Raw genomic sequence first — 14,980 nt, forward strand, 5'->3', positions numbered from 1 at the left:
TAGAAACTTAATATTCAATAACATGCAACTTACTAACCCAATAGTAACCAACTTGCAAAATGTAAAACGTCTCAAACAACATTCACACAAGAATGACACCATGATTTAACATGGAAAATCAATTTGGAAGAAACCACCAATAACATGCTACCAAATTTTTACTCTTCTAAAGTGAGCTCTATTAGGAGCCAACCTTGTTAAAGGTTACAATACACACTGTTACATGTGACTCTGTTAAAGGATTTGATCACCCTGTTAGGAGTGGCCTTGTTAGAGGACTTAAGAACATTATATGAGAATATCACCTTGATTAAAGGATCTATAAATGACTGTTAGGTCAACCTTGATTAAATGATTTTAATTGATACAATGGTTAGAAAGTAACAACATGTTAATATGATAAATACAACTCACTTTGTAAATACAGATCACTATGTATCTCATTTGCTAATTGTTGGAATTCTTTAGAATAACTGGGGGGTGGGGGGGTGAATGAGTTATCTAAGGTCCAGATGTACAAATAAAATTTTTCACAGCTTAGTGAACCCATACCCATAAAAACTTATTATGCATGCATCCATTAGATCATATAATACATAAACTTTATAGGTTACTGTCCTAGGTCAAAATAACTTTGCAGAAATGTAAATTTGAAACATAATAGATTCAATAACACATTTGACACATGGATTTTATGTGAAAACCTAATTTGTGAAAAACCACTAGTAACATGCTACTAATTCTCACTCTTCTGTAGTGATGCTCTATGAAAGGCCAACCTTGTTAAAGGTTACAATACACACTGTTAAATGTGACCTAGTTAGAGGATTTTAATCACCCTATTAGGAGTGAGCCTTATTAGAGGACTTTAGATTATTCACTTGGAATGTCACCTGGTTAAAGGATTTACAAATGATTGTTAGGTTAACCTTAATCCAAAGGATTTACCCCAGACTAATACAATGATTAGAAAGTAATAGTAAGGTTTGATCTGATAACAATTTACAACTCACTTGTAGATTATAGATATCTGTTTCAGTCCTCCATTCTACTTGGCTTTCACATACTTCAACTCTGATAGCTTTTTCACCCTTCAAGAATTCATACTCGCAAGTCTTCTTGCTTTGCTTGCCAATAACAGTCTCTTCTGTTCGGCCACTGATTAAAACAATACCTTAGACTCCTTGTCTTCCTTAGGTTCTCACACATGACAACCTTTTCTTTTGACTAACTCTATCTATAAATAGAGATTTAAGATATTTTTCCATTCAACCTCAATCATCCATTTTAGGGTTGGGTAGGATTATGTAGGATTTAAAGAATCTACCCACTTTTCCATTTGGTTCCTAGAGAGGCTTCTTCTTTAGCCTCCCTTGACTTCACCTCAAAATTTTTTACCTTGAATGATGTACCACCAACTCATCATAGTTATCTTCTACACACTTCACATAATTCAAAAAAATAAAATAGTCAGCTTATATTCGTCAAATCTATGATTTAACATGAATACTGGAACTCAACATCAATATGCTGTCACTCGGCTTCCATACTATTCTTCCACTCTTCATCCACTAGTGAAATCAGCAAACACTAAAGTTACTAGTGCTCGACATCAACTAAACTTTACTTGGTTTACACTAAGTTCACTCGGCATACACTAAATCTTCACTTTTCTTGGCTCCAACTAATTTTTTGCTTGCCTTGCACTAACTTTTCTCAGCACCTACTATCCAATTGGTCAAGCTTGGTAGACTCAATTCTTCTTACTTGTTCTTCTAGAATAAATCATTATATCCAAGCTTTTTAGCCTCAAGTAGATAATCAATACACTATATTATCACTATCTTAACTAATCTTTATACTCCTTTCACATACCATAACTCAACCTTTCATCTAGGTGCTCTTGTTATCTCATTTGACCAAAACCTCCTCATAAATTAAACAAATGATAGTACTCAAATCAACTAAGAAATTGTCTTACTAGCAAGTAGAAGGTTTGACATTAGTGAAAAAACAAGGATTGAAACACATTCTCATACTTGTATCAATCTTTTCTCAACAATCTCCCTCTTTGGCATTGATGGCAAACCAAAACTGAAAACAATACCAAAAAGAAAATAATTCCTTGTATTGAAATCTCTCCCTCTATCAACATCTTTCATCTTCTGGATAGGCTACAAAATTCTGTTATGATCAACAGACAATCAACTCTTCCTTATGACTCCCTCAGTACTTTCTCCCTCTTACTAGGTAGATGTCTTTGTATTTCTTTCAATCATTTCTCCCTTCTTTAGTAAACATCAAGTACATTATCTCCCTCTAAGTAGATATTCTTTATTTTTCCCTGTTCTTATATCTCTCTCTTTCTCACTTTGATTGGTATTTTGTATTTCTCCCTTTTCTATTTCTCCCCCTCTGACAATAATGCCAAAGACTTTTCATCTCAACATGCAGATGTTAACAAGTTTAGTTTCTTCCTCTATCACCTTACTTGTGACTGATCTACTATTCCAGAACTTTGATTACTTTAGGCATCTCCTAAAGTAAGATCCATTGCATCAAGTTGTAAGATACAGCATTCAACTCTAGTTGATGCAAAGCATTACTTATGCTTCTTAAGTAGCTTTGGATAGGGGTATCACCCCTAGTTTACCTCTTAGGTACTCATGAGCATCCTTAGGTAATGCTTTTGCGAAGATATTAGCTATCTTCTATTTTATATTCACATATTCCATCTTCACCTCTTTGTCTTTTACTAACTCTTTCAAGTAATGATACTTGATTGCAATGTGCTTAGTCTTTGTGTGCATCAAAGGGTTCTTTGATATATTTATAGCACTTCTATTTTCACAATAAAGCACCACTGGTTCAGTGATTTCTTTCTTCATACCTTTGAGTAAATATTTGATCCATATAACGTTTGTACAACTTACTGCAACAACCACATCTTTAGCTTCAATAGTAGATTGAGATATGCAATTTTGTTTCTTGCTGGTCCAAGTAACCAACCTCTTTCATAAGAAAAATGCTTCTCTATGAGTTCTCTTTCTATCATCAATGTCTCCAGCCCAATCGACATTAGTGTAGGCTTTCAAATCAAAATTTTCATTTTTCTTATAGTATAGACCATAGTCTTATGTTCCTTTTAGATATCTCATTATTCTCTTAATAGCCATCAAATGATTCTCCTTAGGATTAGCAGAGAATCTTGCAACTATACCAATAGATAATGTAATGTTAGGTCTATTATGTACTACATATTGCAATTTTCTAATCATAGACCTGTATAATGTTTGATTCACATCAACTGAATCATCATTCTTTGACAACTTATGTCCTCTCACCACAGGTGTGCTAAGTAGTTTGGAATCTTCTAGTCAAAAAGTTTTTAATATTTCCTTCACATACTTAGACTGAGTGATTTATATACCACATTTCATTTGATATACTTGCAAACCAACAAAGAACTTGATCTCTCCAAACATAGACATCTCAAATTCTTTCTTCATTTCATTTGCAAATGCTTTACATAGTCCATGTTTACCTCCTAATATGATATCATCAACAAAAATTTCAGCTAGTAAAATACCTTTTCCTTTTTTTTTCTTCAAGTATAGATTGCTATTATCATCAGTCCTTTCAAATCCAATTTTCACAACATAATTGTGAAGCCATTCATACCATGCTCTTGGTGCTTGCTTTAAACCATATAAAGCTTTGTGTAGTCTACATACCATGTTATTGTTGTTAGCATCAACAAATCCTTTTGGCTATTCTACATAGACATCTTATTCTAATATGCCATTTAGAAATACATATTTCACATCCATTTGATCAAGTTTGAAACCTTTGTATGTAGAGTAAGCAAACAGAGTTCTTACTCCTTCCAATCTTGCAACAGGGGAAAATGTTTCTCCATAGTCTATCCGTTTTTCTTGTGCATACTCTTTGCAAACTAATCTTGCCTTATTTCTTGTGACTTCACCATTCTCATCTAACTTATTTCTATAAACCCAATTGATACTAATCACATTCTTATCCTTTGGTCTAGGAACTAGAGTCCATGTCTTGTTCTTCTCAATCTGTTCAATCTCTTCTTTCATGTATTTACTCTAGTCCAAATTGTCTAAGGCATCTTTTACTAACTTAGGTTCATGCATGATTAGAAAACATGTATCATTTCTTAGCTTGTTCCTTGTCATTGGTCTACCATTTCTGTCTCCAATAATTTGTTCAATAGGGTGATGTCTTTTGACATACTTTGACAATCTTGGTTCTGCTCTACTTTCCTCATTAGGTCTATCAACTTTTGAATCACTATGTACTTCTCTATGGATTAATTTAACATCTCTTTCATGTACACTAATATAAGTATTAGAATGTGTCTTTGCATCAGTCTGCAACTTGACACCTAATTATAGCTTAGTTCCTGAATGCAACTTGACATTCATTGTATATGACTCGATAGTCACTTAGACTTGCTACTAATTTGCAACTTGATTTACAAAATCTTCATCAATAGACATACCTTCATAAAAGTATACAAAATATTTGTATTCTTTTGGTTCCTTCATAGGTTTAGCCTCATGTACTTCTATATATTCGTCAAACTTCACATTTGCATTTTCCACAACTTTGTTAGTTTTAGTATTTAAATACTTATAAGCTTTACTTCTTGTGGAATAGCCAAGGAATATACCTTCTTCACTTTTAGCATCTAATTTACCATTCCTAAAATCTTTAAGAATGTAGCAATTGCTTCCAAATACCTTCAAATATTTTACATTGGGTGAGTAACCATACCATAATTCAAAAGGTATTGAATGAGTACCTTTCTTGAATTGCACATGGTTCAAGATATAGGTAACTATACTTACAACCTCTCTCTTGTATTTCAAAGAAACATTCTTCTCCATCATGAGTGTCCTAGCATAGTCCATTATAGATCTGTTCCTCCTTTCAATAGTTCCATTTTGTGGAGGGGTCCTAGGTACAAATGTCTATCTTTTGATTCTTGTATCATTACAAAACATCTCAAAATTATTTGATGTAAATGCTCCACCTCTGTCAGATCTCAGACATTTTAGGCTTTGACTTGTTTTCTTTTCAACTCTTGCTAAGTACCACTTAAACATTTGGAAATTATTAGATTTCTATTTAAGAAACATAACTGTCATCATCCTAGAATAATCATCAACAAATAACATAATGTACTTGTCACCTTTGTAGCTTTGCACTTCGATTGGTCCACATAAGTTAGAATGAACAATTTCCAAAATTCCTTTAGAGGTGTGAGCCTTACTTTTAAAGCTATATTTTGTCATCTTTCCTAACAAACATTCTTTACAAATCATATTGTTAAGTTTCCTCAGTTTAGGCAAACCTCTCACTCTTCTCATGTTACTGATACTAACCAAGTTATTCAAATTAACACGACATAACCTCTTGTGCCATAACCACACATCATCAAATACTACAACAAGACAAATAACATCATTCATATCAAGCAAAAATAGATTACCTCTACTTTGATCACATTTCCCAATTAGTTTCTCATCAGTATCATAGATCTTAACTATCTTGTTCTCAAACTCAACCTTGCAACCTAAACTATTTAGTTGTGACACACTCAAAAAATTATAGTTAAGTCCTTCAACATAATAAGAATTGTCACACAATATCATTTCTATGAGTTTGATAGATCCTTTTCTTTTATCAAATAGGGTGCACATCATTACGAAACCTTATACTATTTCCATCATAATAATTTAGGGTAATGAAATTACTTTTATCTCTAGTCATGTGATGTGAGCACCCATTGTCAGTAATCCATCTGTCACTCTTGTTCACATATGACACTAGTGTAGGTGCCTCATCCTTATTAGATTCATCCTTTATTGCAACATATACCACTTCATCATCATGATCACCAGATCCATCTTTGGTTTCCTCTTCACCAATGTAACAAGACTTCTTACCTTTGTCTTTGTAATCTTTTTTATCCTCATTTCTTCTACCTTTGTATTTGTCACCACTTCTTTTGTTCTTCTTCTCTAGACATCTAGCAGCAATATGACCAACCTCATTACAATTAAAACACATGATAGGTAACTTACCTTTAAATTTTTCTTTGCCTCTGTGAAATCTCCTTGCTACTAGTGCCTCAAGTTGTTCTACATCTTCCTCATCTATGTCACTAATAGGCCAACACTGGAGCAAAAAATAAGAAAAAAATAACAATTTATGATGGAATTCAGCTTGGTCTATACATGTTAATTTGAGAGTGTAAGCTTGTGAAAGGTTTTCGAGCAATATGCCATCAAGGGATGATAGCTGCGAGATGAGGGATTATGAATGAAACTACAACACAAAAAAATGCATCTATGAAAAACCAAATAAAACCTAGTGACAGGAACATCAGAAACAAAAATAAACATTAATCTATAAAATATTAAAAACAATAATTTATGAAATAAATAATGATAGAATTAATAGTTATAGAAATAATAAATTCAGATCTAAATTAACTAATCTAAAAAATTAGTAAACAGATAAAGAAAGTGAACATTTAATTTATCAAATAGACTAATTATGAAATCAAATGCTTAAATAATATATTAAGAAAAACACATTAAATAGAAATACCATCGTGCTTCACCAAAGAGTAGGCCCTGACTCCTCAGCTTGCACGATGAATTGAGAAAAAATATTTCTACACTTCTACGACCATGCAAGAATGATGCTTTAATTTATTATAGAGTAACGTAGTTCAGACTTGTGTAAAGTTGTTTTAGAAATGAATATATCACTAATAATAATCTCTACCCTCTCTTGCTATTACATTCGACCACATATATAGGTCATTTTTACAAAGAATAGTAACAAAATGCATATACAATATTTACACCATTAGTTTATGGCCAGGTAAATGTAAAAAAAAAGGTCCACGTCATTTACTATTTGCAACAATAGGTAAGAATAGGAAAATATTGATTGGTTTCTCCACGTGGATCTATCTATGTATACCACAAATTTATTTCTTGGTAGTTTTTCAAGGCTATCATGTTATGTGAATCACAAAATATTGACTCCCAATGCATTCTGTGACTTTACATATTAGTATATATCTCTACTAGATTGACAACATGGAATGGAAGGTAGGCCATAAAAATAATATAAAACATGATGTCATAAGCCTAGATGGAATCAAAGCCTAATTTCCTTTCAACAAACAAATCTTCTAGATTGAGATTGTGGTGGCAAAAATTTCATTGATGGTAGAATGCAATGACCACGTTTAACTGGAAGAATAATAGTTCATGTCCAAAATACGATAGGAAGTTCCCATGAAGTAGGTGACAGGAAGATCTATTCCACAAATCAACATGATGCAAGAATAAAGATTCATAAAAAGTAATCAATAATGAACTTTCCATATTTTAATCCCAAAAAAATATTAAATAATACTTGTATATATTAAATCATATGCAATGTAAAATAGTAAAATGGATCGAAATGAGATGAAAATGGAATATGGAAATAAGTATGAACAAAATAAAATGTATTAAAATATGGCATAGAATGGGTCATAAACGGCTCTCATCATTCTCCCCAACTTAATATATTGCACATCGTCGTGTAATCATTATGATCAAGAGATTGCTGGTGTGAACTAAAGCACTTTGAATTTATGGTGTTGGCTTTGTCTCCACCCCAAACCGTAATAACCCATATATAAACACAAATCCCTTTCATTGCTTCACATGACAAGCTTTTAAAATATTTTTTCTTCTTCAATAGGGACATCTCTTTCAACTTTTCATAATTTGTTTCTCTTTTCTCTTTTCTTTTCATTTTTTATAGTATCATGGTTCAAAAGGTTACATATAGGAGAAATTTATCTCAATTTGCACAAGAGGAGTTTAAATGGGTGAAATAGGAGAGATGAGAGACAAAACAAAGGCTATTGTACAATGGATATATAATGGATAGTATGATGGAATTATTAAGGACAATGGATGGAAGATAAGAGGAAGACATTCCTCCCCCCAACTGAAAGGTTGACCATCCATGGGAGACAAGGAAAGGATAGGGAGGGGTGTTGCATAATGATAAATATAATAAGAAATATAAATAAAGTTAAGAGATAAAATAAGGAAAAATAAAATTAATTATTTTACCAACATGCATGTGCAAAGAGACCAAGGCTGGAATACAGAGAAACTGAGCAATAATCACCTCTAAAATGGACAAATCAACAACAAGGAATGAAGAGAGACACCCAAAATTGCAACACCAAAAAAGACCTCCATCGAACTGAAATCACCAGAAAGTGTACCATTGGAAGGAACCAAAAAGTATAATAGAAACTACAACTCGAGGATCTACCATCATCAAATTGAAGTAGTGTAGAACAAACAATGAGTAGAAAATCCTATGGAAACACCTCAACTGAATAGGTATACTATAGGTGAACAAAGTGTTGATGACCATGCTAAATAAGAGCTTCAAGAGGGAGCGATAGGAGGTGCCCAAAACCATAGGAGCCAATGACTATTCCTGAAAAGAATGATTAGTAGAAAAACCAAGAACACCATTTATTTCTTTTTTCACTTTTTTTTAGGTTTTTTTTTTCATTTTCATTTTTTCAAATTTTGATAATGACAAGTGACCACTGGCAAGCCAATTTGTAATCACTCACCAGTTAATGGCACTGCAAAAACAATTTTCACCACTAAGAATTTATTTTGCAATTAATATTCGTTAAAAACTAGTTTTCAAATATTAACTGGCCAACAATGTCCAAAAGTTTTTCATTGTTGAATTAAAAAATAAATAAAAAATTTCTCTTTTTTTTTCAAATTTTTTTTTTTCATTTTTCTCTTTTTCAATTAATGCATAGAATGACTAAAGAATAAGAAATACTTACATGGATAATGAAAAATGATACCATCCAGAACTTGGGTTTTGTCCATGACCTCATAGAAGGCATTGTTGAAACTTGATTGCATAATGAACTTGGAATGATGACTACTAAAAATCTCCATGAACTTGGGAATACTGAAACACTTCACATATCAACCTTGATCCATGTATCTCACAACACTAAATCTAAAATCTTCTTGGAGAACTTTGGAACAAACTAGCACACTGAGGTAAGAAAATCATTGACAATGATGGTGCTACTCACATTTCTCTATGATAAAATAGGATGACATCACATAAAGATGTAAAACCCTATTCTTTTGAATCTTGAGAGATATCCATTGTAGAAAAAAATAATTTTGTAAGTAACACACCTTCATTACCAAAGACACAAGTATGGAGTGAAGACTGATAATAGTCACCAATGTGTCCATAAAACTTTAGAGAAGAGGAGACATATCTCAAGGAATGAGTGTGGTAGTGGGCAATATGTTCAAGATTATTGTACATGTCTTCAAAGAGTTTTCAAATGTGTAGGGCAATAAAAAAGTACCACATTGTACATGGATCTCATAGACCTAGTTGCACATTGTCCTCTACTTTACCAAGCACCAAAGAAATCCCATCTCAAGGTGGTGAATACCTTATGCCACATCTTCTTGTGATCTCCAATAACTAAGCACAAGCAAACCTGATATGCATTAGATAGCTAGCAAGCTCACACAATATTTTAAAAAAACCAACACAGTGTGTTATGCAATGCTTGTGTAGAAAAACAACATCAACTAATATTGGTGCTAAGATTGTTTCTCCATATCAAGAGACCTGTAACCATATTCTCAAAACCAAGCTTATCAAGTATAGTAAAGCAATTTTTATCCAATTAATAACCCTATCATTAAGTGAGTAATGCATTTTTACAAATGATAGGTATAGTTATTAATATGAATAAATGCTTGATACAAATAAACACTTGTGTTCAGATAATAGAAATGCTAATAAACATCAGAATACATACCTTGAATTGTTAAGGTGTCACATGGAAAAGTTTGCTAAAAAAGGACCAACAAACAATTTAATGAATCTTCATTGGAAATCATCAGAGCACCACACACTTAACTTCATACGACAAGGTCACGAAATCATTAGGATAACCAAAGAAATAGGCAATCCAAGAGAGAGTAACACATCATTAGAATTTTGTGAGCCTTTTTGAATGATAGATAAATTAAATATTTCAATAATTCAATGGATGTACTCCCAAATTAACTGTAGGTTATAAAAGCATAGGGAATTTGAATTATCCAAGGAATCAAGAAATGAATTTAGTACTTGTTATCAATGAATGATCATTGTAAGATACAAAAACCAAGAGTGAAGTGGATATTAATACTTTTGTTGGTGTAAATACGTACTTTACTATTTACACTTAAGTTTACTTAGGTTAATGCATTATTTAATTATATTGCATTATTTTATTATTTTTATTATGAGACACTTAGGAGTTTGTGCAACCTTGTGAATTGTCATGTTGACAACATAGGAGTACACACCTCTATTTGAGCACATGGTGTCTACAACGCTGATTTGCGTGTCCCACCTTTTTAGGCTTATCCTTTCATCACCGCACTTACTTCTGTGCTTAATGGAGGATAATCCATATCTGGTGGACATGTGCTTGGTTGTATGACACATCATGATGCTAACTTCTATGCATTCTAGAAGCTCTCATGAGGCCTTTATATTCAGGCACTCCTAGTGTACTCTAGCATCAAGTATTGAATACATTGTTATTCTGATCATAGTCTCTCCATTTTTTGGTCTATTGTTGTGCTTGTGTTTGAGTTCTTAGTTCTTGGGTGAATTTTTCCCTTAGGCAAGTTCTTACATGGTATCAAAGCTTGGAGACTTTCTCATTGCAAGCCATTCGAGACCTCTTGCTTGCTTCATCACCTCAACTTGAATCCAGAGTGCTACAGAAATTGGGAGCATCCAGCACCAGATTTGACCTGTCCATTGCGTCCGAAATGCTAAACCGGTGAAAATCAACTATAAGCACGCCTACCTTGGCCCATAGTCAACCGTGAGGCAAATTTTTTTTGCAAATCGGAACCCGGAGGCCCGATTTGCAATATGTGTATGATCTCTTGCAGATTTTATTAATTTATTTTCGGATTTGTCATTTTATTTTCTCTACTGCTATTTTCGGAAGCATTTTCGAAATTACTCTATTTGTCAGAGAATTTTTTTTTGCAGTACGGGCTGTCAGATCCCATACTGCACATTTGGTGGATATTATTATTTTTTGTAGGATTTTAATTTTTGGCTTAATCTCGGGCCGTACCTGCAACTTTAGTGTTCAACAAGTCAAATCTAAACACCACCGATCGACAGACCCTTAACCGGTTGTATCAATTGCCAATTTTTGGTACATTTCAAACCAACCGACGCAATCAACACATAACCAGCGGAGACCATCACCGGCGCCATACAAACCTCATCCGATGCAAATGACCATTTCTGATGTCTTTGTTTACAAACTGCGGTAGATCTATTTTAAATAGTACTACTTTCATTATCCCCATAAATGTGGGATCATTCCCACTAAAAACTGGCGTCGGCTTTTTGGATCTCCGACACAGAAAATAGTTTTCGGCCCGCTGTCCACACTCCGACGCTTTGCGACATGAGCCTGAATCTGCCGGCACTACGCATCATCTACTGCAATACAGTCAACAACATGTAGGCAATTACAATGACCTGCAACCAATCTTTGCAGAACACGTAAGCTCCTCCCCAGTCAGCATTGACACGTAAGCGCACAATCAACCGTCAACTCAGCCCATGTCATCGCCGACACACCCTACAATGTTGGAAAATTTCTTGTACAGTTAGCATCCGATTGTACCTGTCCACATCCATTAGATCTATCAGCGCCATGTATGCCTGGTCAGTAGTCCACGTTGTCATTTTTTGTACATTTCGTATGGTATGTACAGTTTGTACAACTGCTACATCATCCGAGGGCAGAGATTTTGCTGACGTCATCATTTCAGTGGGCTAAATTTGATGCCCGTCTGGATGTCATTCTAGGACATTACACAACTGCTTTGACGGCAATATGATCATCAAATTTAGACTCGCAGTTTCTCCTCCAGACCCCTCTCCAGATTGCTTTTCAGTTTGGCAGCCTAACTTTGCGAGCTCGTAACTCAGACATCCGAACTCCTATTCAGGTGCAATTTTTTTTGAAATAAGGTAGAATTTCTTGAATTTTCAAGTGGTGGTATTGTTTTCTAGTTTTGGTGCACAAATTTTGCAAAAATTACATTTTTTGGTGATTGTACCTGCATAATCTTGCATTTTGCAACTTCAAAAGCTCCGTACGAGCACATCTGGTCACTTTTTTAGGTTCCTTTTTTTTGAAAGTGCGTGTTTTTTTGTTTACTTTCTAGATCTATAGTCAGATCCTTGGGTTGTGTGGACCAATTTCTCACTTTCAGAATTAGGCCTTCTTTGGCATTGTATAGCTTTGATTCTTTTTCAGAATTGTTGTAAAACTAAGCTACAGTGCTTAAGTGACAGAATTCAGCCTCATAAGATAGTTGTAAAAGCAAAATCAGAAAGTCCACTTTGTTCATTTTGACAAGTGGCTCATTGTAAATGCACTACTTATAAAGTGCCAAAGCATCTTTTTTGGGGGGGGTCTTTTGATTGAGTGAAAAGGGGGGGTGTGTACAGTGTTCTTGTTTCTCTATTTTGTGCTCTTTCATTTATGCATCATGGGTTTTAAATGTCCTCCTCTAACTACACAAAACTATTCTACTTGGAAAGATATTGCATGGAGTAAATTAATGGAAAAGGATATAGTCTTTATGTTGATAGTACAATTACCAAACTTACTGATGCTAAAGAACTCATTGATTGGACAAGTCAAGACCGAAAAGCTTTAGGAGTAATTAGAAGTTGTGTACATGGGGATCTTCTCTTTCACATTAAAAATTGTTTAGAATCTAAGGAAGCTTGGGATAAACTTGAACAACTGTATGGTAAAGTGGACAAAGAAAAGGGATTTCAGATTGAAGATGATCTACTTCTCTTAGATCCTAAAAATTATGACACAATTCAGGATTATCTCATCAAAGCCAATGAGTATAGGGCACTACTAAATGATTGTGGAAATCCCATGAAGGATGATAGATTGATACATCACATCCTGAAGCGGCTACCTCAAGAGTACGCTAACTTTGTTTCGAGTTTTAATACTCACAAGTTGACTTTGGGATCTGCTTACTAGAAACCTTCCTTTGATGGATTTGCAGACATGTTGGTTGTTGAACAATCTCACTTGGTGGATTTTGGACTTCTCAAGTCATCTAAGACCAAAGCCTTAGTAGCTCATGATGATCATACATCTAGTCAAGGGGGAAGAAGCAACAACAAGAAAAAATAGTGGAAGCAGAAAACAAAATCTAAGACACAACATGACTCCTCTCAACAAGGCAGTTCTTCTTCAAACAAGAAGGGAAGTAATGAAAAGAAGGACAAACTCTTTTGTGCATACTGCAAAAAGCCAAATCATGACGAGGATCATTGTAAGACAAAAAGAATCAATGAGTTAGAAAATCTACTCAAGAAGAATAAGATACAAGTGCCAGGTACTTCCGAGGATTCTACTCCTACCTCTTCAAAAGGTAAAGGTCAAGTACTTATGGCAAACTCAAATTCTTCTTCGAAATGGATACTTGACTCAGGTGCCTCCTACCACATGGGATTTTTAAAGCAAGATTTTTCTTCATTGAAGCAATCAAAGGTGCCACACATCTTCATGGGAGATGATACTAAAATGGAAGTTGAAGGAAAAGGACATGTTGAAATGGACGATGGGGAATTCAAAGATGTTCTCTATGTTCCAAATCTAAGCTCCAATCTCCTATCAGTTTACCAAATCACTCACCTTGGAGATGGTCATAAGGTTGAGTTCCTTCCCAATTCAGTGATGGTGCGAAGTCTCAAAGATGATTCATTGGTAGCAGTTGGGAAAGTCAATGATGATAGGAGGTTATAATCCTTCTCCCACTTTGTGCCTAAGAGTCCTTCCTGAGCCTTGTTAACTCACTCTACTTCAAACAAATTATGGCATGAGTGGTATGGTCATCTTGACTTTCACTCTCTTCAACAACTTTGCTCCAAACACATGGACAAAGGTCTACCCAATATCAACTTTTCTAAGGGGGAGTGTTCATCTTGTTTAGTAGATATGCATCTCAAGGAGAAGTATGATAAAGGGAAGTCTTCTCGAGCACCAGTTGTTCTTCAGCTTGTTCACATGGTATTAGCAGGACTGTTTGTAGTGACTTTAGTCAGCCAAGGCTGCTACATACTCGCATTTGTTGATGACTTTTCAAGATTCACTTGGGTCTTCTTCTTTCATCATAAGAATGAAGTAGTTCATAAGCCTCAATATTTCAAGGCTCATGTTGAACACAATTCAAGGAAAGCCATCAAAGTATTAAGAGTGGACAATGAGAACAGATATGTTGACAGGAGACTTAAGAACTTTTGCAAAATTGAGGGGATTGATCTTCAGAACTCACTAGCATTCAGTCCGCACAAGACATATGTTGCAGCTATGGGGATTAGGACTCTCAAGACCATGGCAAGTTGCATGATAAAGGCCAAGTGTCTTGATCCTACACTTGAAGTTGAAGCCATTAGCAGTGCTACTCACATACTTAATAGATCTCCTCATCCAGCCTTAGATGGCAAGACTCCTTTTGAGGCATGGTGTGCAGAAAACCAGTTGTGAGTCACCTTAGAGTCTTCGGTTGTCCAGCATGGGCAAACCTTTCTTCCAGGAGTTGCAAGGCACCGACACCTAGGCCTTGTACTTTCATCGATTATGAAGACAATGTGAAGGCTTACAGACTTATGGATCCAGAGACACATGAGATTTTTGTGGAGAAGGATGTTCACTTTGAGGAAAGTTCTCTGAGCTTATCCTCTACTCCTCTCCACACTTCATACATAGTGGAAACTAATAGTGACACCAGCG

Source organism: Cupressus sempervirens, chromosome 1, assembly GCF_028749045.1.
Source record: "Cupressus sempervirens isolate cs-2001-9-10 chromosome 1, ASM2874904v1, whole genome shotgun sequence".
NCBI lineage: Eukaryota > Viridiplantae > Streptophyta > Pinopsida > Cupressales > Cupressaceae > Cupressus > Cupressus sempervirens.